We start from the raw sequence: 26488 nt of genomic DNA, 5'->3' as shown, positions 1-26488 counted from the left end.
GTTGTTACCTGGAACAACAACAACAAAAAAATCTCACTTTAAATGGCTGTTGTTTTCATTATATATAAACGTAAAAAAGGGTAAGTTGTGATTCTTAACTTTCAGGTAGCAAAATAAAAATAACAGCACTTTTCATGTACTAGGTACTACTCTAAAAACCTTTAAGGCTTTTCCTCCTTAATTTTAACAACAACCCAAGGAAATAAGTGATACACTAAACTCATTTTACAGATGTTAAAATTGAGTCCTAAAAAAACATATCATGAGGATCATAGAAGCAATTAAGCTCAGAAGATTGGATTTAAAACCAGATCTATTTGACCATAGAGCCCCACAATTATAATCTCGGATCTATAATACTTCTCAAAGAGGTCATCTCTTCCAAGTATCCACTAATGGGTTTTTTATAAAATATATAATTCAACTAAATAGCCTATTCTCCCCATAACACTTGTTTTAAGTCATATTGTTTCTTCCATGTACACTTAACATTTTACTGAAACCTCCTCTAGCTTCTGTCTTTTTTAACTGTATGTTTGTTCACATTATTTTCCATTTTCTAGTGTTATGCAATAGGCTATGACTAGACTGTTTACTAATTACAGTAAATATTTTTAAACGATAGTGAAAAGACATCCTATTTTGGAGTTAAAGTATAAGTCTGTATCTATTTTGAGCTAAAAGCCTTATTTATAAACAGTCTGTTAAACTATAATTTATGTTTCTTTAAAGCTACTCAACTAAACTATGATTGGTAAATAGGGTAATGAGATCAGGACACATAATCAAAAGGTTATATTGACTCATACATGACTTTTCTCAGCACATTTCAAAGCTATCAGCTTTCTCACCATGAATGAGAAAGCCTTAGCAACATATGATGTGAAAAGGCTGATAATCCCATGGAAGAGCTCTTCTCCCACACAGAGAGTGAGTAATTCAGAGTCTTCCTGATCACTAGATCTTCCATATGTTAAGCTATCTGAAGATGGGAGTGCAGATAAAGATGCTAAGACATTTATCCTAAGCATAAAAAAATACAAGTCTATATACTGATTCAGCGTTTTTCATTTTGAGGAGAATGGTCACTCTTAAATGCAAATTTTCTCAAAAGTTTATATCTCAAACAAATCATGAGACCCCAAATTTAAGGCTACTTTCACAATGACGCTGATTACAACTGCCAGAGGAGACTTAACTATGGTATTCTCACCAAACTTTTAGTTTGGTAACTCTGGTTACCAGAGTAACCAGTACTCTGGTTATAAAGTTCTATATACATGTACATACGCATATGCACATGTATATAACTGCTTCTACTCCAATTTTCCCTAAAAGCCCTTTTAAACATATATGCCAAATGGAAGATTTCTTTAGGAATGAGTGTATGGCATTATGGCAGAAATGGTTCTGCTATAGAATGAATGCCTTTACAACCATATACATACACACACGCATGCAAATGTATATGTGTAATACTATTTGCAGGATCCTCTCATAAATTTTCAATTTATTTCCCATTTCAAAAATCAGGATTTATTAACTCCGAATTACTACTTGTAATCTTAAATATATACACACATATGCATATATATATGCATATGTGTACAACATGTGTATATGTAAATGCAGAGAGAGAAAAAAAGAGTAAGAAAGGGGAAGGCGATAGGGAGAGAAAGACAGCAGACACTTACTATGTATCTGTCACTATTCTAGGCCTGACATGAGTTAGTATTTCAAAAGGATATGAAATTTTAAAAATCACCTAAAATGATAACTGTATATATCTAATGATTAGATAACATATAGTCTCAACAAATAATAACCATATATAATGGCATGAGAACCATCAAATGGTTCTTAGGAAAGACTCACTCTACATTAAATGACTCTCTTTACTCATCCTACATGATTAACAGGGACTTCCTAATTTATATGTGACCATTCCTCCCTTATTTTACCATTAGACCGCATAACTGTCTTCAATCACCAATTCAATCAGCATTCATCAGGCTCTACAATAGGAGCTGAAGTTACAAAGACATATGTAAAACAGAATCACTGCCCTAACCAATGTTTAGTAGAGAAACTGGAGTAAACGAAGAAGAGTAATGCCCAAGAATGTAAAAAGTTTAATGAGAAAGAACAAAGAGGTGCAGAAAGCTTTGAAGCCAAAGGTGTAGGACTGAATCAGGCATTGACACCAACTGTAAGTTCCTGATCTTATCATTTCTCTGCATATATTTTCTTAATGTAAAATGGGATTAACACTGCATAATGTATAGGGCTGTTCTGAAGACTGAATGAGACACTGTTGATAAAATGACTGGTACACAGAAACTAAAAAGTGACAGTTACTGCAATCATTATCATTACTGTCATCAAAACCACAGCTTAGGGATGAAATGAGATGAAGTACTAAAAATAGTTCTGTCTTTAGATTTTGCAGAACTAGACATGTCATTTGCCAGCAACAAAAGCTTCTTGAATTACTGGGTTAAGGTAACAAATCCTACAAAAGGTCTTCTAAGAAACAGATGTACAGGAAGAAAAATTCAGCATCTTGGGGGTTGGGGTGGGGTGGGGATACAGTGCTGATAGGTACATTCAAGAAATGAAAATCCTGTAGAATCAAAATTACAAATAGTGAGGAGTTCCTTAATCAAACCAGTCTTTATAGGAGGGCCTGGAGAACACCAATATCTACATATGTCCAAAGGCAGCTTCCCTGGTGGCTCAGACAGCAAAGAACCTGCCCGGGTTTGATTTCTGGGTCAGGAAGATTTCCTGGTGTAGGAAATGGCAACCCACTCCAGCATTCTTGCCTAGAGAATTTCATAAACAGAGGATCCTGGTGGGCCACAGTCCATGGGGTTGCAAAGAGTTGGACATGACTGAGCGACTAACACTTTCACTTTCAAAGACAGCCATACCAAATAGCGCACCTTTTCATCCCCTTGTATTCAATGTATGTCTTCATGATAGTTCACAGAGAATTACTCTAATTACTCTATCAATTGTCCCTAAATCTGAATAGGCCAATTCTGCACATTAGGAAACCAGGGTGCACAAACCTCACTTATCTAATAAGCCGAGGATGGGAAAGACTGACAATCCTGGATATTATTATCCAAAAGCTGTCTTAATTAGGATCAGTATGGGTCAACACTTCCTCCAGAAGCACAACTCTGATTTCCCTCCTTCATGGGAGATGCGGTTCTGATATTCTGCTATAGAGACTGCCTGTAATCCTACCCTCCCGACCCTGTGTTTCTATTCTAAGGGGTCAGCAAATATAGTCTACAAGCCAAATTCAGTGTATCTTCTTTAGTACAGATAAACTAAGAAAGACTTTAACATTTTTTTTAAAGTTGAAAAAGTTCAGAAGAATAATATTGTATGAAAATTATACTAAATTCAAATTGTGGTGTCTATAATAGAGTTTGACTGGAACACAGCACATTCATTCATTTACATGCTGTCTCCAGCTGCTTTCTTGTTACAGCAGCAAAATCAAGTAACTGAAACAGAGACCTATGGTCTGCAAAATCTAAAATGTTTATTATGTGGCCTTTTGTAAAGAGTCTGCCAACCCCTGATGTGAGACAATGAATGAGAGGTATGGCTCCAAACCACGACACTGAGAGGCACTGAATGCCTATCCATTCCTTATAATGCAGTGAGTGTCCAATGGATTTCATAGTAAGACTGTTGGTAAGATCACTCTGAAGTCCACTTCCGATAATAATACCAGGTAATAGCCATCTGCCAAGCATTTACTACTATATGCCAGGTATTATCATTTTCATTATATGAATGAGGAAACTGTATGAGTGGTGGTAACTTGTTCAAGTTAACTACAGATAGTAAATCAATCCTAGTATTATTACCTGTAGGCATAAACAACTGCCTGAAATAAGAGTACAGAGAGTTAAAAAAAAAAAAAAAATTGGAAGTAATGATCTGCCTCAAAACAAAATAATTTTCCACAATGATGTGGAAAATGATGAAATAATGAATACTCTATGGAAAATAAAACCAATGTCCCTGAGAGGAAGGGACAATAACAACAAAACCTTTCGAAAGAACAAACAAAACTGGCTCTCATTGTTTGTTGCCTTGTTTCTGTCAGTGATACCACAATTCTGCCAATTTTCTAAGTAATATAACAGACTACTTACACCACCTTTCACTCTTACCAGTAGATCTTACCCAAGTAGTCATAAATCTAGGAGAAAAAGATTATCAGAAAAGAATATATATCTTTATTCTCAAATTATACACTTCCGATTCTTAAAATATTAGCGTTTTCACATTTTGATTTCTGATTGAAGGAGATTTTAAATAGTAACTTTAATTTTTTCTTATTTGAAAAAGTTAAGAAACTTGGTATCAAAAAAAAGAAAGCAATATAAACTTATAGTAAGAAGTCTTCATTGTCTTAGTTATAATATCTTCAAGTTTACAAAATAACGTTTTGAAAGAATAAAACAGTGGCTTTTCCTTGCAGGCAAGTAATACTAATGTGTGACTTTGATTGCACATTGATTCATAACCAAGAAGCCCAGCTTTTCAATTAGAATGAGCACACTGCTAAGTGGTTAACCCATATATTAAACTAGAGACATTCTATTTAACTCTATACTTATTCTTTATTTCTATTACAAATACTCACTGTTGAGCAACAGTCAACTTTGGTAATTTACATTTAAAAAATAAGTGTACATTTTAAAATTACCCATAGGACTCCGTATTTCTAGTATACCTTCATTATGATACCCACGTTCTTGTGCTTCTTATCCTTTATATTTATCCATCATCATTAGCACGGCTTTTTTTTTTTTTTTAAGGAATTACACTGAATATAACTGATATATTCACTTTACAGCCAAATTAGAAAAACCTAGATATATTTTAATAGAGAAAAATATTAAGGATCCAGCTGTTCAAAATTTAAAAAGTATAAAGTAAATCATTGGGAGAAAATATTCTAGCTTTTAAGAATATGTTACTTTAAAAAGTCAGTGTTATTTCATGATTATAAAATTTTATTCAAGAAATAGCAAAAATATTTTAATTTGCAAAGAACTATATTTTAAAAGTGAGTTTATATTCTACATGTTACAAGAGTAATCAAGACAAAATTCAACAAATACACCATACTTAAATACTTATTTCTAAAGATATGACTTATTTCATAATAATATTAAATAATCCAGAGAAAAAGTATTATCTACCAGGGTAATCTCAAATATTATTACTACATATTATAAAAACTATTTTGTTACATATGGCCAAGAATTTGAAGTACTTTTATCTATTATTACCACAACTGAAAAGATCTCAAATTAAAAATTTTACTGGGATGCTAAAGATTAGACAGTAAGTATCCAATGATGAGAATGTGTATTTGCTTTGGAAAGATAACTGCCAAACTGATGTCTTCCTTGCTTATCCTCTCCTGATTATCAAGATGTGTGTAATGACAGGACACTAATAGTAAATGGCAGAGTATAGCAAGCACCACAAGGTGGTGCTAATATCCTCTCATAACTGGCTGGATAGACCACTTCTGCTAGTCTTCAGTTGTGGGCTAAGGTGATGCTCTGCAACCCACAAGATGGATACCCAACCACAACATTCTCTGGTCTAAGAGAAAAAGCAAATCATTAACAATTCACATGGTTTTTATTATTTGTTGTAGAACAAAAATTGAATTTATAATCCTCTAGACTTAACATCTGGACATTTTTCCCATTTAGTTACAATATATTACATGAAAAGAACATAAGTCTATGAGCAACTCCCTTTACAATTGCTGTTTAGTCACTATGTTGTATCTGACTTTTTGATCCCACGAATTGTAGGCTACCAGGCCCCTTCGTCCATGGGATTTTCCAGGCAAGGAGACTGAAGTGTGTAGTCATTTCCTTCTCCAGGGGATTTTCCTGACCCAGGGATTGAGCCTGGATCTCCTGCACTGGCAGGCAGATTCTGACCGCTGAGCCACAAGAGAAGCCCCAAAGCATGCACTGATTTTACACTATTATCAGATAAAATTAGTACTTTATCATTAGTAACTTTATCAATAAGCTTCTTAGGTGGGACACCAGCACAAGTGACAACAAAACAGTTAAAACCGATATTCATAATTGCCAAAATCTGGCTCCCAAATCAGCACTTTCCCTCATTTCTGTACACATACTCAGCTTAATGTAATGGATTCTTAGAAAAACAGTTTCCCACAATGTAGGTTCTAAAAACACTAAACCAATTGCTAAAGTCTTCCTTACTTGAATTGCCTTTAGTCAGACAAACACACAGATGGATGGCAAGATGGAAGGGAGGATGAAAGGATGAAAGAAGGGTAGAAGGTGCGAGGGAGGGAAGGAAAAACACTGAAGGGTAAGAGAAGGGAGGAAAGCAATAGGCTGGCTCCAGAAATACAACTGCAATTCAGAATAGAGAAAGAGTTGCTAGAGAGAGTTCACATAACATAAATATATGTGCTGTACTAGGCATGTATATGAAGCATTATATATACAAAATAAACAAACAGTGAGAGACTTTATTTTGGGGGGCTCCAAAATCACAGCAAATGGTGACTACAGCCATGAAATTAAAAAATGCTTGCTCCTTGGAAGAAAAGCTATGACCAACCTAGATAGCATACTAAAAAGCAGAGATATTGCTTTGCCAACAAAGGCCAATCTAGTCAAAGCTATGGTTTTTCCAGTAGTCATGTATGGATGTGAGAGTTGGACTATAAAGAAAGCTGAGAGCCAAAGAATGAATGCTTTTGAACTGTGGTGTTGGAGGAGAGTCTTGAGAGTCCCTTGGACTGCAAGGAGATCCAACCAGTCCATCCTAAAGGAAATCAGTCCTGAATATTCATTGGAAGAACTGATGCTGACGCTGAAACTCCAATACTTTGGACCCCTGATGCAAAGAGCTGACTCATTGGAAAAGACCCTGATGCTGGGAAAGACTGAAGGCAGGAGGAGAAGGGGATGACAGAGGATGAGACGGTTGGATGGCATCACCGACTCAATGGACATGACTTTGAATAAGCTCTGGGAGTTGGTGATGGACAGGGAAGCCTGGTGTGCTGCAGTCCACTGGGTCACAAAGAGTCGTACACTACTGAGTGACTGAACCAAAATGAACTGAAATAATGCCCACTGTCCAAATGGGTGTTAGAGAAGAAAGCTGCCCAAGATCATAAAAGGACTATCAGACTTCAAAGACTCTTTTTCATTATTCCATAAAATAATCATGCTAATTTCAGTGAGGACAGTTAGTATAGCAACAAAGTAGCAAACAAAGTAGCCAAAAAGTAGCAACAAAGTAGCAACTATGTGCCAAGCTATGTGTTAAGCATTTTATGTTTCTCAGTTAAGCCACAATAATCCTAAAAGGTATTACTATTTTCTATATTACAGATTAGAAAACTACAGCACAGAGAGGTTGAGTGACTTTCCCAAGGTCCTACCACTATTAAATGGTAAAGCTAGGATTGGAATCCAAGCAATGTGGCTATAATAAGTCTGCCACTTACCCACTTCACAATATTGCCACTCATAAAATACCAAACTATTTCCTTTGGGAATAAAATAAATGGCTATTTAATGAGGAGTAAAAGAAAAAAAAAAACTTTTATTAAGCACATAAAAAGATTTAAAAAAACAATGCTACAACAGACCCTATGGACAGGGTCATAGAAGAGCATGAAACTGCAATAGGAACATACAATTCATTAGCTTGAAAAACATAATAACACTTAAAAACCACAAAATAAGATAGTAAAAAAGTAAACTGGTTAATTACCAATGACTAAAGAAAACTAAAATGACTAAAAAAACAATAAAAGATATCAGAAAGGGTAAAGCATGATTAATTACAAACAATAGCTGACATGAAGTTTTTTTAAAAATAGCAATCACTTCAGATACAGCAGACTGGGACAATCACTAGAGAAAAGGTAGATTTTACCCGATTCTTTATGGACAGAGAGGTTTGGACAGGGAAGAAGGAGGAATAAAGGACATCCTGAGTATTTTAATATAAAAGTGAAAGTATGGACAAAGGAAAGTGAAAACTGTATTCAGGAGTAGAGATTTTCATAGAAAATGTTAACAGAGAAAAGCTGAATGGGCTTTACTCTTCTTCAAATAGTCCTCAAAGCCTGGAAACATATCCATGTTTCTAGCTAGTTAAAAACATATTCTATAATAAATACATCAGAAAGCATTAAAAAACTATTACAAATTATATGAAAACCCAATCAAAATAAAAATTGGCTGACTGGAACAGAAAGGAAAGAAAGACAGACAGAAATGAAAAAACTAATGGGGAAAACCTGAAAGAAATTATTAAGTCAACCAATTTGCCATTCATAAAATACTGAAAAGCTGCATTAGAGATTCTCTAAGGTATTTAATTTTATTTTTAAGTCATAGCTTCATATAGAACATGTAATACAATTATAACATTAAATTCATATTTTTAAATTACTTTATCATTAAAAGTAGGTAATGTTATCTGATATCTTTGTGGCAGAGAGAGGATAATGGAGAATTTATTAAATAATCAATGTGGTACTTCACAAGAAACTCCTAAACATACTATTTCATTTAAACCTTAGACCCTATGAGAAGTTACTTTACAGAAGAAGGAACACAGTCAATGAAGTATAGCGACTAAACCTAATATATATTAAAGCTGAAAATGCTGATTCAAAGCTAGTTTTACAGACTTCAGTCTGAAAATACAATTTCACTGTTGCCATTTGCTTTCTAATTTCATTACAATAAAACTTATAGGGCAAGCAAGTGGAGTTTCTAAAAATTATAAACAGTACCACTTGGACAAAATACACTAGTATTACATGGATAGCACATCTAGCCCCAAAGCAGTGACTGATACAATCTTCCATGCAACAGGTAAGTATTAGGTGTCATCTATCTGCCAACCCCCACTGTAGACACTAGAGATATAGTAGTTAGTAGAGAAATAAACAAAAACAGGAAAATATCATATAGTGATAAGTATAATTCAGAGAATTATAATAAAGTTATAGGGGAAAATGGGTGACTCCTTAATACTGAGTGGTCATGGAATACCTTTCTATGAAACTGACCCGTAAGCGGACACAGAGGCAGCCAACTACAAAGCAGGAAGACCACCATTCCAAACAGAATGCACAACTAGAACAGCCCTAAACAGAAATATAAAGGCAGTGTAGCCAAAACAGAGTGAAAAAGAAGCAGAGTTACAGATCTGATGAGAGGTAGGTAGGGGATTTTTACGTTAGAAAAAGCAGTTGGAATTTTCTATTCTCAATATGATAAAAGAGGGTAGAGAATAACATGAATTTATATATATTAAAGAGGGGAAAAATATCAGTTTTGTATAAAGAATACAGAGGAACAAACTTGGAAGCAGACACACCAAGTAGAGTTACAGTAGTCTAGGAGCTCTTAACCTTTTCCCCATCCCAAATACCTGAAGGAAATTACACACCCCAACAAACAGCAGCAGTGGAGAAGAAATGCTGATAAAACCACTTGCTCTCTTTCAGAGGATCTACTCTAAGGACTAGAGTAGGTAGTGTAGGTAAGTAGCATTATCCACTGTTACTCTCAACTTCCCTTCTCTCATGACTGGACATTTTCTCCTTTCTTTGTTCCGTTCTTATCCTCTGCCTAGCCTAAAAGTCCACTTTGGATACTACTCCATCAGAATTAGATTTTTGTCTCAAAAGACCACTGAAATTACCTGAATTCGACATTCTTGGTACTTTAATAAAGTTCTGATTCTGGACAGAGGCAACTAAAAAGACATCTCCACAAACAGATTTCTAATGTCTTATATAAGAAAACTCTAAAGATAATGTAGACTATAATAGGCAATTTTCATGTAAAAAATTCAATTTTGACATGTTTTCTGGATGCAGGCAAATTTTTATCCAGTTTCAAAATAAATATTTAAAGATGAAATTCAAATTCCTAGCATATGAACACAATAAAAACATCTATGAAAATTAAAACCACTCTCTGGAATCTGATTAAATATCCAATTTTAGTTTGTTTCATTTATTTGACTCCTAAGATATTTCTTTGCTATTGTTTAGAAAGCACAGGGGAGAAGGCAATGGCACCCCACTCCAGTACTCTTGCTTAGAAAATCCCATGGATGGAGAAACCTGGTAGGTCGCTAAGAGTCGGACACAACTGAACGACTTCACTGTCACTTTTCACTTTCATGCATTGGAGAAGGAAATGGCAACCCACTGCAGTGTTCTTGCCTGGAGAATCCCAGGGACGGGGGAGCCTGGTGGGCTGCCGTCTATGGGGTCGCACGGAGTCGGACACGATTGAAGCAACTTAGCAGCAGCAGCAGCAGAAAGCACAGACTTTGAAATATAAAATGAAGAGAAGTAGCAAGCTCACAAAAATGATTTTACCCCAAAATTGTAAGTTCTCATTTACTAACAGTAAAAATTAAAACTCATTTTTCAGCTTAACCAAACGTTTCCTAACACTAATTCTTAGAAAGCAATCTGTGTTGCTATATCTATTCCTCTAAACAAAAATTCTTTATTGTTTTGGCATGTTCATTAGGAAACTAAACTATGGGCTGAAATGACTTAAGTCAAATCTCATTTTCTCATACAAACAATGTTAAAATAACAGGTATTTTCTTGTGATCATGAAACTGATCATTTTGGAAATCAATATAATCATTTAATCAATTGTAAGTGACATACCTATATACTATAAAACTTTTTCGAATTAAAAAAATCACAAAAAATCAAACATAATATTATATAATAACATAGTGTACATTTCAAAGATCTTTTCTTGTTCTTCATAGTTATTTTAACTGCCACAAATCACTAAGGAGCCTTCCACAAAAATATGGAATCCAGGACTTTTTGGGAAATATTTTCAATCATTTTCAAAAGAAAGACTTTGGGAGAGACTCGGGTCATGTAAATGAAATGACAAGAAACAGATTCAGGAATGCCTTTAGTGCTATCTTTTCTTAATAAGCGATAACATTAGCAAAGGAGTACTGTGTATTCTGATGTTTTCAAAGATGTTTGCTATAGTGAGACTGTGTCTCCTCAAAACAAGTTCTTCAACTTAAATCTTAGGTAGGCAGGTCTGCCTTGAAAATCAATGAACTAATCTTTATTTATCATAAAATTAATCATTTTCCTTTAACCTCTTCATTATATGCTGCTATATAATGTCAAAGAACTAAAATACTAAAGGCTATTTCTCCTAGTTTCATATGATTAAATCTTTTATTATAAGGTTGTCATTCAATTTTCCTTTAGAATATTAAGACTGCTTTTCCTTTTTAATGAGTTTTTTTGCAGTACTGATACATGTGTGACTATCAAGAACAGAAGTATTTTTGTTTTTTGCTTTTAACTAAATATATCAGATTATGCTCTCACTGCATAATAGTGTTGTGTTGTTTTTTGTTTTGTTTTGTTTTTAATGTGGACCACTTTTAAAGCCTTTACTAAATTTGTTACACTATTGCTTCTGTCATTTACATTCTGGGTTTTTGGCCATGAGGCATGTGGATCTTAGCTCCCTGACCAGGGATGGAACGCACACCCCCTGCATGAGAAGGTGACATCTTAACCACCAGACTGTCAAGGAAGCCTTTGCAGAAAATTTTTAGAATCTGCCTTTTGGAATTTCTTAGAAGAAAAATCTATTCTTCAAATACATAAAAAGTTATTTCTTTTACTTGTTAGCCAAAGCAAGGTCAAGGTTTCTCAGTCATATATAATTTTTATCTTTTTAAAATTTAGCTTCTTTCTTATAACTCCCTATTTTTTCTAATTACTCTAAAAAGCTATTTGTAAACCAAGAGGTCCCTATTTCTACAGGAAGGCTGCAGAAACAAACTAAGGCTGAAAATAAGTTGATGAAACTCTTCAGAAAAGACACAAGACACTGTACGAGGTAATTTTATTTGTGTGAGCCCTGCCTTCTAACAGTAACAGAGGAACAACAAGATGGCATAAGCTGTCAGCACCTAAACATCTGAAATTACTGGAAATAAAATCACTTAAGGGAAAGGCTGCCTATAATCTACTGGGATAGCTTTGAAATCAGATGTTTTAAACAACAGAGGTAGATTTATTTTAGTTACTTCTACCATGTTTCATTTATAAATGTTTGAGAATGCTAAGATGGCATCCACAATGAAGATGGCAGGAAAGAAAAACTCATCTGGCGTCTTATACAGAGTAAAGCAAGTCAGAAAGAGGAAAACAAATATCATATATTGACACATAAATGGGGAATCTAGGAAAATGGTGCAATGAACCTATTTGCAGGGCAGGCGTAACGACTCAGACCTAGAGAATGGACTTGTGGGCACAGTGGGGGAAGAAGAGGGTAGGACAGACTGAGAAAAGAGCACTGACATATATACACTACCGTGTGTAAAACGGATAGCTAATAAGAAGCTGCTATATAACACAGGGAGCTCTACCTGGTGCTGTAATGACCCGGGGTAGGGGGGTGGGGGCCGTGGGGAGAGCTTCAAGAGCAAGGGGATACACATATACTTATGGCTGACTAGCACTGTTATACAGCAGAAACCAACACAACATTGTAAAGCAATTAATTTCTAATTTAAAATTTTTTTAATTAAAAAAATCCATCTGACATAAGAATGATGGATTATAACCTTATACTAAAATGTGTTAAGAGCAGCTGAGCTCCTCTATTAAAAAAAATTGATCCCCCAGTCAGAAATGACCATTCTTCCAAGAACACTTTCAACCCGTATAATACTACTACAGTGATTTGTAATAAGACATGTATTTTTCTCTCTGGATATTAAGATAGTCGAAGACTTTTCAATCACTACTATTGCAACAGGACTCATAAGAAAAGTTTATTGACCATCACATGCTAGTTCTCTTGAACACGCACATTTAATGTGAATAGATATTTAAATAAAGTACATGTGATATTATGTAGTAAATATATAAATAAGATGCAATACAAATTTAGAGAAATATGATAGAGGAAACCACTCAGTTTCTCCAGAGAGTGGATGCATTTTAGAGGCGCTAATGTCTGATCTGGATCTAAAAAGTTCAGTAAGGTGAATTTCCTTGTGGTTCAATGGTCAGGACTCCACATTCTCACTACTTAGGGCCCAGGCTGACTCCCTGGTCAGGGAACTAAGATTCCAGAAGCCACACACTATGACCAAATAATAATAATAAAATAAGATACTGAGGTATTAACACATACACACACATACACACATTTATGGTTCAGGACCAAGAAAAGCAATGAATCTAAGCCAGTCAAGAGAGTGAAAGTAAACAGGTGATATCACTCAAGTTAATTAAATTTAGACTAAAATCCTGTGGGCAATTAGGCTTCATAGAAAGTTTTAAGGCAAAAGAGTTACTGATCAGAACTTCTGTGGGAAGATGGATAAATAAGTGAAACGGATTGATCAACCAATGACAGAGAAACCTAAAAAAAGGCTACAAATACTGTGGAATAAACATTAGAAACAGTAACAGCATGAATACATTTAAGAACTCATGGTTGGCAAGTCACCTTATTTCAGAATGGTATTTTCAAATCAAGAATCTATTTTTCCAATAGAATAAATTATTGAAAGTACTGCAAGAGTGTGAGGCCCTTTTGTTCGCCTGAGGGGAGGGCAGCTGGCCTGGGCCAGGTACACTTCAGGGAGGAGGTTCGACCAAGGTCACTGGGCTTGCTGCTTTTCTGGCCGCCACTCCCCTGGCTGGCCGGACAAGACTCGCCAGCAGTGTGGCAGCCGTTCCTCTCGTGCTTCTGAGCACTGCTGTGAGCAGTGTCACCCTTTATACCAGCAAGTTGGCACTATGGGGAAAAAGAAAACCAGATGAAAGTGGAGGGGCATGCTGGAAGAAGAGGAAGAAAGTGTGTGGTGGGAAAAGTTCCAGACTGCCCAGTGGTACACGGCAAAGTGGAGCACCTTCTGAAGTGGAAGGGGTTCTCAGAGGACAATGCATAGAGCAGAAGAGAACCTGGAATGCCCTGGCCTCATTGTCGAGTTTCTGCATTTACAGAAGAAAGCACACAGGACAAATAAATCAGAGGGAGGCAAGTGCAAAGCTGATTCTGATTCTGATTCGGAAAACAAGGTGGAAGAGAGCAAACCAAACAAGAAAAAACAAGAGTCACAAAACCTCTGCCCAGGGATTGGAACTGGAACAGGCTACTGGAGTGACAAACTCCAGTGAAGAACTCATGCTTCAAATGAACTGGAAAAACTCTGATGCCACTGACTTGGTCCCTGACAAGGAAGCCAAGGTCAAGTGTCCACAGATAGTCATACACCTCTATGAGGAAAGGCTAACGTGGCATCCCTACCCCTCAGAGGATGATGACAAAAACAATGACAAGAATTAACTCTGCTGAGTACCAGCCCCTCTCACATCTGACTGTGGGTTTCAAGTGGGGGAAAGGAGGAGTTCTACTTGTCTTGACACCATAAAGATGGCTTGAGAAGATGTCCCTTGACGAGCCAGTCCAGTTTCTGTGATCTACAGCAGCCCAAGTGCTTTAAAGCTGTTCCATGCTACATAGTTTGCACACCCATCCCAGTGGAGGGAAAGGAGGGTCAGTGTTTCAAGGCAACCGATTCTGAACTTTGTTAAGAAGAGCAAAGGCCCTTCTATGAAGGACAAAACTTGCAGGATGGGATTTGGGGGACTAGGAAACACTGTACAGACACTTAAAAGAGCAATTCAACAGCCCACAGCCTTCTGCCCAATAGTGTGAACTCTGCGATTCTTACAGCAAAGCATGTGTACAGTTTTTGGCTAGTGTGTTATTATTAGTGTATTATTTGGGGTGGGTAGGATGGGGTGCGAAAGAAGGGAGATAGGTTAGGATCACTTTTGTTAACATTTGGGGAAACAGTGAAACAAAGGGAAGAACCACTAATGATGATTGGATTCTGTCCAGTACTGCAGCTTTTCAAAAAATGTCATTGGCAACCTGAATGAGGATAGTGAGAGACTGTTTAAAAGCTACGAATGCCTGAAACACTGAAGCCATAGTGTCCCCAGCCTGAGCTTAATGCTGTTCCCAACAATGGACTAAGCCAGTTAAGAAGTTACCAATGTTGCCCCTTGGGAGATGGAAACTGGTTGTGGAGGTAAAGTCTTGTGAACGTTGGCAGATCATTTTGTCTTAGAGGTGTTCATTCTTGGAACTGACAAGAAGACCCTTTCTTTTCCAATTATAAAGTTAAATTGAAGAAAGTAGGGAAAACCACTAGACCATTCAGGTATGACCTAAATCAAATCCCTTATGATTATACAGTGGAAGTGAGAAATAGATTTAAGAGCCTAGATCTGATAGATAGAGTGCCTGATGAACTATGGAATGAGGTTCGTGACACTGTACGGGAGACAGGGATCAAGAACATCCCCGTGGAAAAGAAATGCAAAAAAGCAAAATGGCTGTCTGGGGAGGCCTTACAAATAGCTATGAAAAGAAGAGAGGTGAAAAGCAAAGGAGAAAAGCAAAGATATAAGCATCTGAATGCAGAGTTCAAAGAATAGCAAGAAGAGATAAGAAAGCCTTCTTCAGCGATCAATTCAAAGAAACAGAGGAAAACAACAGAATGGGAAAGACTAGAGATCTCTTCAAGAAAATTAGAGATATCAAGGGAACATTTCATGCAAAGATGGGCTCGATAAAGCACAGATGGTATGGACCTAACAGAAGCAGAAGATATTAAGAAGAGGTGGCAAGAATACACAGAAGAACTGTACAAAAAAGATCTTCACGACCCAGATAATTATGATGACGTGATCACTAATCTAGAGCCAGACATCTTGGAATGTGAAGTCAAGTGGGCCTTAGAAAGCATCACTACGAACAAAGCTAGTGGAGGTGATGGCATTCCAGTTGAGCTGTTTCAAGTGCTGAAAGATGATGCTGTGAAAGTGCTGCACTCAATATGCCAGCAAATTTGGAAAACTCAGCAGTGGCCACAGGACTGGAAAAGGTCAGTTTTCATTCCAATCCCAAAGAAAGGCAATGCCAAAGAATGCTCAAACTACTGCACAATTGTACTCATCTCACATGCTAGTAAAGTAAAGCTCAAAATTCTCCAAGCCAGGCTTCAGCAATACGTGAACCGTGAACTTCCAGATATTCAAGCTGATTTTAGAAAAGGCAGAGGAACCAGAGATCAAATTGCCAACATCTGCTAGATCATGGAAAAAGCAAGAGAGTTTCAAAAAAAACATCTATTTCTGCTTTCTTGACTATGCCAAAACCTTTGACTGTGTGGATCACAATAAACTGTGGAAAATTCTGAGAGAGATGGGAATACCAGACCACCTGACCTGCCTCTTGAGAAATCTGTATGCAGGCCAGGAAGCAACAGTTAGAACTGGACATGGAACAACAGACTGGTTCCAAATAGGAAAAGGAGTACGTCAAGGCTGTATATTGTCACTGTGCTTATTTAACTTATATGCAGAGTACATCATGAGAAACGCTGGACTGGAAGAAACACAAGCTGGAATCAGGATTGCCGGGAGAAATATCAATCACCTCAGATATGCAGATGACACCACCCTTATGGCAGAGAGTAAAGAGGAGCTAAAAAGCCTCTTGATGAAAGTGAAAGTAGAGAGTGAAAAAGTTGGCTTAAAGCTCAACATTCAGAAAACGAAGATCATGGCATCTGGTCCCATCACTTCATGGGAAATAGATGGGGAAACAGTGGAAACAGTGTCAGACTTTATTTTTTTGGGCTCCAAAATCACTGCAGATGGTAACTGCAGCCATGAAATTAAAAGACGCTTACTCCTTGGAAGAAAAGTTATGACCAACCTAGATAGTATATTCAAAAGCAGAGACATTACTTTGCCGACTAAGGTCCGTCTAGTCAAGGCTATGGTTTGTCCTGTGGTCATGTATCGATGTGAGAGTTGGACTTTGAAGAAGGCTGAGTGCCGAAGAATTGATGCTTTTGAACTGTGTTGTTGGAGAAGACTCTTGAGAGTCCCTTGGACTGCAAGGAGATCCAACCAGTTCATTCTAAAGGAGATCAGTCCTGGGATTTCTTTGGAGGGAATGATGCTAAAGCTGAAACTCCAGTACTTTAGCCACCTCATGTGAAGAGTTGACTCACTGGAAAAGACTCTGATGCTAAGAGGGATTGGGGGCAGGAGGAGAAGGGGATGACAGAGGATGAGATGGCTGGATGGCATCATGAACTCGATGGACATGAGTTGAGTGAACTCCGGAAGATGGTGATGAACAGGGAGGCCTGGCATGCTGCGATTCATGGCGTCACAAAGAGTCGGACATGACTGAGCGACTGAACTGAACTGAACTGAAAGTTACAAATATCAGCTTCTCCATCCAAGCCACTGGATGAAATATTTTGGGAAGGGCAGAGAGTGGTATGGGCTTGTCTGGTGGCTCAGACAGTAAAGAATCTGACTGCAATGCTGGAGTCCTTGGTTCAATCCCTGGGTGGGAAGATCCCCTTGAGGAGGGCATAGCAACCCACTCCAGGATTCTTCCCTAGAGAATCCCATGGACAGACGAGCCTGGCGGTCTGCAATCCATGGGGTTGCAAGGAGTCGGGCATGGCTGAGAGACTAAGGAGAAGCTCAATAGGGTGGTAAAGGAGGTAGGTGAGTAGAGAAAGACAAGGGCCAGTGCTCATAGGGTGGAAACTTTTGGAGCCTCTGTTTTTGAACTTTGAAACTATTGGGGCACAGTTCAGTTACTGACAGTACAAGTTCAAGAGTAGAACGATTTCAAAAGCCCTGGTCTCAGGAGAAGATTTAATTTTCTTACTGGGGCAGTGGTTCACTTTAAAATAAAATAAAATTTTTAATCATAAGAATTAACTAAAACCCAAACACTATCTTGAATCATGAGAGCCATCAGTTCTGACATCATCGAGACCTGAATCTAGAACCCCACTGTAACTTTTAAGCACCTGTTAGGTTTCTGTGAAAACTTCTGTTTAAATGTAAACTTCATATCAACACTGTCAGTTTTTCTCTTAATAAAACTATAGATTTATTTTTTTTAAAGTACTGAATATCTCCCTAAGAAAAGCTAAGAAAGGAACTGCTACTTTTTATTTTATAATTATCATTATCATAATTGTTTTGTCACAAATACTGAAAATTAAACGACTTCAAAATCATTTCAACTCCATGTATATGAACATGAGCTAGTACTAAATGACCAAACTTAATTTCAAGGTAAGTAGTATTTTAAAATACTTTCATATTACATATGAAATAATATTCATGATATATATGAAGGTGCAGATCCACGCACCTCCTACTATCATATATAATTTCAAAAATTCCCCACATCATTTCATTTTAATTGCTAACCTTCCTCTCTAGAGAACTCTTTTAAATTTTCATTAGCTTTGTTATTACTTTTAATTGCATTTACTGTGCAAGTCAGATGTTATCCTGAAAACCACTTCTCTCTTGATGACAGCCATACATCATCATTAAATACCAAAAAATTAACCTCCTAAATAATCCTCAAATCTTCTACTCCTCTCCATCTCCAGCCTCCCTACCAAGATCAATTCCTACTTATCTCTCATAAGAATTTCTACCATATCATCTCTCTACTGGTCTACCAACATCCTCTCTCATGGCAGCACCCACTGATCACAGCAGTTCTCCACATTGCAGCAAAAATGATTTTTTTTAAACACAAATAGATCCTGTCAGCACCACCTGCATCATACCCTTCAATGGCTTCACACTGCATTAAGGAGGAAAGCAGGGAACACAGGTCTCAGCAGAACGTAGCCCCTTTCTTTCTCTCCAACTTCATCTTGTGCTATTCTCCCTCCTGCTCTCTCCCCTTCGGTTTCTCCCACTCACCAAGGTACTTCTCACTTATCATTCTGTCAGAAAGGCTAATCTCTTCACCGTGTTAATGCCCAAACTAACTCTTTCACACTGAAATTCAAACTTCACTTCAATAAAGCTTTCACTAATTTTTCAAATCAAGTCAATTTTCCTGTTGTATAATCTCATAACATTATAATCTTTCTTTTGTGAGACTACTGTAATTTCTATTTTCTATTTACTTGTGTGATTACTTCTTCCACCAACTTATAAGCTCTATGACAGTACCCATCAAACATTTTTTATAATCCAAAGTATCTTTACCATTTATATCAAAATTTCTTAAACATGAAAAAATATAACCATGCTGCAATGTATTAAAGCAATATAGAGTATACAGAAAGAATGCAAAATCTTCCCTCCTCCTCTCTAATCACCAGAAATAACAACCATTACTATTCTATTCTGTATTTTTCAAGACTTTTCTCAAGAATTATAGTAAAGTATATATCTAAAAATTATACTTTTTATAACAACTGAATCACATTGAGAGTTGCCATATTTAGCAAATAGAAATACAGGTTGCTCAGCTAAATTCAATTTCAGATGAACAATGAATTTTTTATCATACAAGTATGTAACAAATATTATTTGTTGTTTATCTGAAGCTCAAATTGATATCCTACATTTATCTAACAACTTTAATCATACTGATTATACCTCCAATAAGGAACTATAAAATTAAATAGGAAGAAAAAAGCTCATTATTTTCAAATATGTAAAGCATTCTACATTCCTTAAAAATAAACTTCCATTTTCCTTTCCATGAGACAGAAATGGTCTATTTTAAGTATGAAAAACTGGAAGCCTGCTGAGAGTTGCAAATTTTCTCAAAGTTAACACTCAAAGATGGGCATTCGGCAGAAACTTTTCGTGGTGTGAAAAGACTCCTGTAACTCAACTTTGTATGTATTTCAAATATATAAACTATATATCACATTTTATCATTAAATTTACAGGATAAATAAAAATAATTTATACTTAAAAATAAAACATTCAAATCATTCTATGAATAAGTGAAAAATAAAGCCTTTAAAAAAGCTTCCTCACAAGTAATGAATCATGACTGAACTTCATTATTCTATGAAGATGAAATGATATGACCATTCTTACATCATTTAAACCAAATTTCAAAATGTTAATACCAAGCCTCGTTCTCTAATCAAAATCACCTTGACATTTAGAATAGAGTTGTTTTAAATGGTTCCACAGGAGAAACAGCATCATCTAATTATGTCCACGGTGTTTAGCATTGCAGAGGTAAAACAAATAACTTTTGCATGTCATCTAAAAATATTTATCTCCATAATCACTTTATTTAGCAATCATGATTTCATCTATGATCAGAAATGTGATAAACATGGGCTATAAATAGAGTTTATTTTGTTAGATACTTTAAAACATGACTATTTGTTAATTATACCTCAAAAAAGCTGAAGGGGAAAAAAACAACACTATAAGACACAAAATTAATCTTAGCACCACATGGAGAAATCTTATGACATGTACTTCAGAGGTATTACTGGTTCAAGTTTGATCACAGTCAGTCAGCAGATTATAAAAATAAAATGATAATTCTCAGGTATAGGCAATAATACCAGTTCAGTCGATCCAACCTTACCGAAATGAACAGGGGCAAGTTATATAATGATCTGAACAACATTTCTTAACATAAATTGAGGGTTTTTTTTTTAACAGGATAAACAGTTAGACTTAAAGTTAGACCTAAAACTTAAAAGATTATTGAAAAGTCTTGCATGAGTAAATACGGATACATGTACAAGAATATTCATGGCAGCATGACTTGTAATTTAGGGCAACAGAAAATTACTGAAAAATGAAAAAAAAAAAGTGGTACACATTCATATACTGGATTAATATAGTAAGAGAAAAAATGAATGAACTATAGTTATATATAAGGTGAGTAAGAAAATGAAGCTGGAGAAAGAATATAAATGGAATGATATGTGTGGCAGCTAACGTTTGCTCAGTAACATGCCACCCCAAAACTGAAGAATGTTAAAACAATGAACATTTATTTGGCCTCTTATTCTGCAGATCACCCACTAAGGGTGGCCCCAACTGGAAAGTCCACCTGGAAGCCTTGATGGATCTCAGTTGAGGCTGATTCTGACATCTGTGATCAGTTGCCAGGTTAGAAAGACGCTGACTTCCTGCAGAGTACAGCACCTTACCTTTCCTCAACATGGTCTCTCATATTCTTGTTCAAACTTTTTCACATAGGGGTCTCAGGGCTCCAAATGTAGCAGAAAAGCAAGCTTCAAAATGCAAATGTTTTTCAAATCTCTTTGTCATGTTTGCTAACATCCTTTCGGCCAAAGCAAGTGATATGCACCAGCCAAATTAAAGAGATGATCCTTCCACTTTATGGAAGGATCTACAATGTGACAACTTGCAAGAATAACAGGGATGAGAGAAATTTGTATCAAGCTTTATAATTTACCACGATATCACTTGCACAATATTACACAAAAGAATATTCTGTACTGCTGAATGGCACATGCACACACACAAGCATACCAAAAGTATGGATGTATGTACAGTAACACTGAATGCCAGGTTCAAGACAGTGACTACTCTTGGCTGGAGAAGGGAAATGAGAAAGGGAAAAATAAAGAGGGAGCTTTACCTAACTTTATAGTTTTTCCCTGGATTAGCTAAAAGAAGGGTTTATGAATATTCTTAAAAAATAAACTATTACACCTTTTAGCATGCTTAAGTTAAAGGAAATTCCTATAAATTAAGGGACTTATAAAGATTCATCAATACATATTACTAAATACAGACTGCAAAATAAAATCTGGCATAGTTTTTTAAAAGCTCAGTGAATTAGAGGATCAATTTTCCATAATCTGCATAATCAAAAAAACCACAAAGACATTAAAACAGACTGATAAAATCTGTTTAGAAATAAAAGCTGTTAAAAGATATAGATGCTCAACACAGGTTACAAAATACCCCCTTAGACAATTCAGTATCAAATAAGGGCCAATAATTCAAAATTACAAAAATGAGAAAAAGAACTATCATGATCCATGATCAAAAGGAAACAACAACAAAAACAGACCTGAGAAAACTTTAAATAACAGCATTATTAAGTGCAGATGACAGTATAATAATGTTTGAATTAAAGAACAAAATGATGGAGTGGAAAATTTAAGAATCAATTATAATCAAAAAGACTAGAGAGCTGAAAGAAGTTCAAAATGAATTCTTAAAACACTGCCTTCACTGAAACTAAAACACAGAGGATAAGTTAAAACAGCAGATCATACAAATTAGAAAGAATTCATACCCTGAAAAGTTATCAAGAGAAATCACTGAGAACATGACACAAATTACAAAACATTAAAAATATAAAGGAGGGATATAGAGACAAGAATGACAGAATAGTATCCAGCATATGTTTTATCAAAATTGCAGAAAGAGAAAAGTGGGGGAAAGCAATACTTAAGGAAATAACAACAGAGAATTTACCAGCATTGCTGAAAGACAAAATTTCAGATTCAGAAAGCAAAATGATTCCCAAGTAAGATAAAGTGAAAACCACAGCTAAATGAACTAGGTTTAGATTACATGAAATAACGGTAACCGCAAGATAGGAAATGAAGTAAAAAGAATAGACACATTACCTAAAAAGGAATAACGATCAGATTAACAACAAGCTTCTCAAACGAAAAAAGAAAGTAATTATCAAGGCAAAATTCTGTAACCATATAAACTAACATTCAAATCTAAAATAGTGATAAATTAAACACAGCAAAATTTTCTGGGTGACTTCTTAGAAAAAAAAAACTTACCAAAAGTAATTCAACAGAAGTAGGAAATATGATGGAGAAGGAAATGGCAACCCACTCCAGTGTTCTTGCCTGGAGAATCCCAGGGATGGCGGAGCCTGGTGGGCTGCCGTCTATGGGGTCCCACAGAGTCGGACACGACTGAAGTGACTTAGCAGCAGCAGCAGCAGGAGGAAATATGAATACTGAACCTTCTATAGGTTTCCCTGGTGGCTCAGATGGTAAAGAATTTGCCTGCAATGCAGGATACCTGGGTTCAATCCCTGGGTCAGGAAGATCCCCTGGAGAAGGAAATGGCAACCCACCCCAGTATTCTTGCCTACAGAATTCCATGGATAGAGCAGTCTAGCAGACTACAGTCCATGGGGCTGCAAAGAGTCAGACATGACTCAGTGACTAACACATACACACACACAAACCTTCCACAGCAATTGAAACAGTAGTCTAAAATTATTTTTAATAGAACAAAGAAGAGGAGAAAAAAGAGGAAGGAAAGGAGGAAGGGTATGGAAAAGGGGTTATAACAGTAGAAAGACAAAAACACAAAGAAAAAAAAAAGACAAGGAAAAAGGGAGGGGAGGTAAGATGGATGAGAAGAAAAGTGGGAGGGAGGACTGAAGAGTTCTAAGGAAAATTCCACCAAACTTTTAAAGGCCATTCCAATCTTTTACAAAATCTTTCTAAAAACCAAACTTTAAAGTTTTACTTAATGAAACTGGAGCCAATTATACAGAGTGAAGTAAGCCAGAAAGAAAAACACTAATACAGTATACTAACGCATATATATGGAATTTAGAAAGATGGTAACGATAACCCTGTATGCGAGACAGCAAAAGAGACACAGATGTATAGAATAGTCTTTTGGACTCTGTGGGAGAGGGAAAGGGTGGGATGATTTGGGAGAATGGCATTGAAACATGTATAATGTCATGTAAGAAACGAATCACCAGTCTAGGTTCAATGCAGGATACAGGATGCTTGGGGCTGGTGCACTGGATGACCCAGAGGGACGGCATGGGGAGGGAGGAGGGAGGCAGGCTCAGGATGGGGAACACATGTACACCTGTGGCCGATTCATGTTGATGTATGGCAAAACCAATACAATGTTGTAAAGTAATTAGCCTACAATTAAAATAAATAAATTTAAATTTTAAAAAATAAAGTTTTAATTATTCAAGTGTATACAATAAAGTTCTAGGTACTGCATTAGCTATCTCTCACAACATTTGACATACATTATTTATCATTTCAGTTCAGTTCAGTTCAGTCGCTCAGTCGTGTCCGAATCTTTGCGACCCCATGAATCGCAGCATGCCAGGCCTCCCTAACCATCACCAGCTCCCAGAGTTCACTCAGACTCACGTCCATAGAGTCACTGATGCCATCCAGCCATCTCATCCTCAGTCGTCACCTTCTCCTCCTGCCCCTCAATCCCTCCCAGCATCAGAGTCTTTTCCAATGAGTCAACTCTTCGCATGAGGTGGCTAAAGTACTGGAGTTTCAGCTTTAGCATCATTCCTTCCAAAGAAATCCCAGGGCTGATCTCCTTCAGAATGGACTGGTTGGATCTCCCTGCAGTCCAAGGGACTCTCAAGAGTCTTCTCCAACACCACAGTTCAAAAGCATCAATTCTTCAGCGCTCAGCCTTCTTCACAGTCCAACTCTCACAGCCATACATGACCAAAGGAAAAACCGTAGCCTTGACTAGACGGACCTCAGTCGGCAAAGTAATGTCTCTGCTTTTCAATATGCTATCTAGGTTGGTCATAACTTTTCTTCCAAGGAGGAAGCGTCTTTTAATTTCACAGCTTCAGTCACGATCTGCAGTGATTTTGGAGCCCAGAAAAATAAAGTCTGACACTGTTTCCACCGTTTCCCCATCTATTTCCCATGAAGTGATGGGACCGGATGCCATGATCTTTGTTTTCTGAATGTTGAGCTTTAAGCCAACTTTTTCACTCTCCTCTTTCACTTTCATCAAGAGGCTTTTTAGCTCCTCTTCACTTTCTGCCATAAGGGTGGTGTCATCTGCATATCTGAGGTTACTGATATTTCTTCCAGCAATCTTGATTCCAGCTTGTGTTTCTTCCAGTCCAGCGTTAAAATAAAAATAAATCATGACGAAGATGGGTTTGTTGTAGGACTGCAAATATAGTTTAGTAATGGAAATTTCACTACCTGATTAAGATATCAGCAAGATATATATATTTATATCATCATATTTAATACAGTTATATATCACACACGGGGATTCCCAGGTGGTGCTAGTGGTAAAGAATCCACCGGCTAATGCAGGAGACAAGAGATGTGGGTTTGATCCCTGGGTCAGGAAGATCCCCTGGAGTAGGAAGTGGCAATTCACTCCAGTATTCTTTCCTGGAAAATTCCCTGGACAGAGGAGCCTCGAGGGCTACAGTCCATGTGGCTCCAAAGAATTGGACATGACTGAGCATCACACTAAATGGGAAAGTATTAGGGTTCTTTTAAAAATCATGAAAAGAAGATGCTGACTACCACTTCCAATGCTGAAGCCTAGACAGTGATTAAAATACAAATAAGAAATAAAAGATACTAAAATTATATGCATCAGTTCAGTTCAGTCGCTCAGTCATGTCCGACTCTTTGTGAACCCATGAATCACAGCATGCCAGGCCTCCCTGTCCATCACCAACTCTCGGAGTTCACTCAGATTCACGTCCATCGAGTCCGTGATGCCATCCAGCCATCTCATCCTCGGCTGTCCCCTTCTCCTCCTGCCCCCAATCCCTCCCAGCATCAGAGTCTTTTCCACTGAGTCAACTCTTCACATGAGGTGGCTAAAGTACTGGAGTTTCAGCTTCAGCATCATTCCTTCCAAAGAAATCCCAGGGCTGATCTCCTTCAGAATGGACTGGTTGGATCTCCCTGCAGTCCAAGGGACTCTCAAGAGTCTTCTCCAACAACACAGTTCAAAAGCATCAATTCTTCGGCACTCAGCCTTCTTCACAGTCCAACTCTCACAGCCATACATGACCACAGGAAAAACCATAGCCTTGACTAGACGGACCTTAGTCGGCAAAGTAATGTCTCTGCTTTTGAATATACGATCTAGGTTGGTCATAACTTTTCTTTCAAGGAGGAAGCATCTTTTAAATTCATGGTTGCAGTCACCATCTGCAGTGATTCTGGAGCCCCAAAAAATAAAGTCTGACACTGTTTCCACTGTTTCCCCATCTATTTCCCATGAAGTGATGGGACCAGATGCCATTACCTTCGTTTTCTGAATGTTGAGCTTTAAGCCAACTTTTCCACTCTCCACTTTTACTTTCATCAAGAGGTTTTTAGTTCCTCTTCACTTAGACAACCAACCATAAACTCACTCACATGTGTCATAAACATTAGATAAAAAACAGACAAGTTCAATAAAACTTCAGTTCAAGTCCAAATACAGATTTTTCTGGACCATGAAAACCTAAATTTTTCAAAACGTATGATATGATCTCATTTTGTTAGTCCAGAAAATAATGCCTATTATTGACCCAGGTGCAGAAAGCCCTAAGGTGTGCAGCATTATCATGTGGCATCAAACAATCGGCCAAGGGGAACATATGCCAGTCTGAGACCAATGAGTACATCCACTCTGACCTGCTAGAGAAAAACACTGTTTACACTGACTGAACCAATCCTTGATCCTCTCAAGAAGATTGCATATGGAAACCGG

The 26488-nt window shown here is 36.9% G+C and overlaps 1 protein-coding gene and 1 pseudogene across 8 annotated transcripts in view; one reads left to right on the top strand and one right to left on the bottom strand.

Moving 5' to 3' along the window:
• Window positions 1-26488, bottom strand: part of VPS13B (vacuolar protein sorting 13 homolog B) — a 786697-nt gene that overhangs the window by 495446 nt on the left and 264763 nt on the right. The window lies entirely within an intron of this gene.
• On the top strand, window positions 13229-15241 carry LOC108637517 (annotated as a pseudogene).

This window comes from Capra hircus, chromosome 14, assembly GCF_001704415.2.
Source record: "Capra hircus breed San Clemente chromosome 14, ASM170441v1, whole genome shotgun sequence".
Lineage (NCBI taxonomy): Eukaryota > Metazoa > Chordata > Mammalia > Artiodactyla > Bovidae > Capra > Capra hircus.
This window is presented reverse-complemented; position numbering and strand designations above follow the sequence as displayed.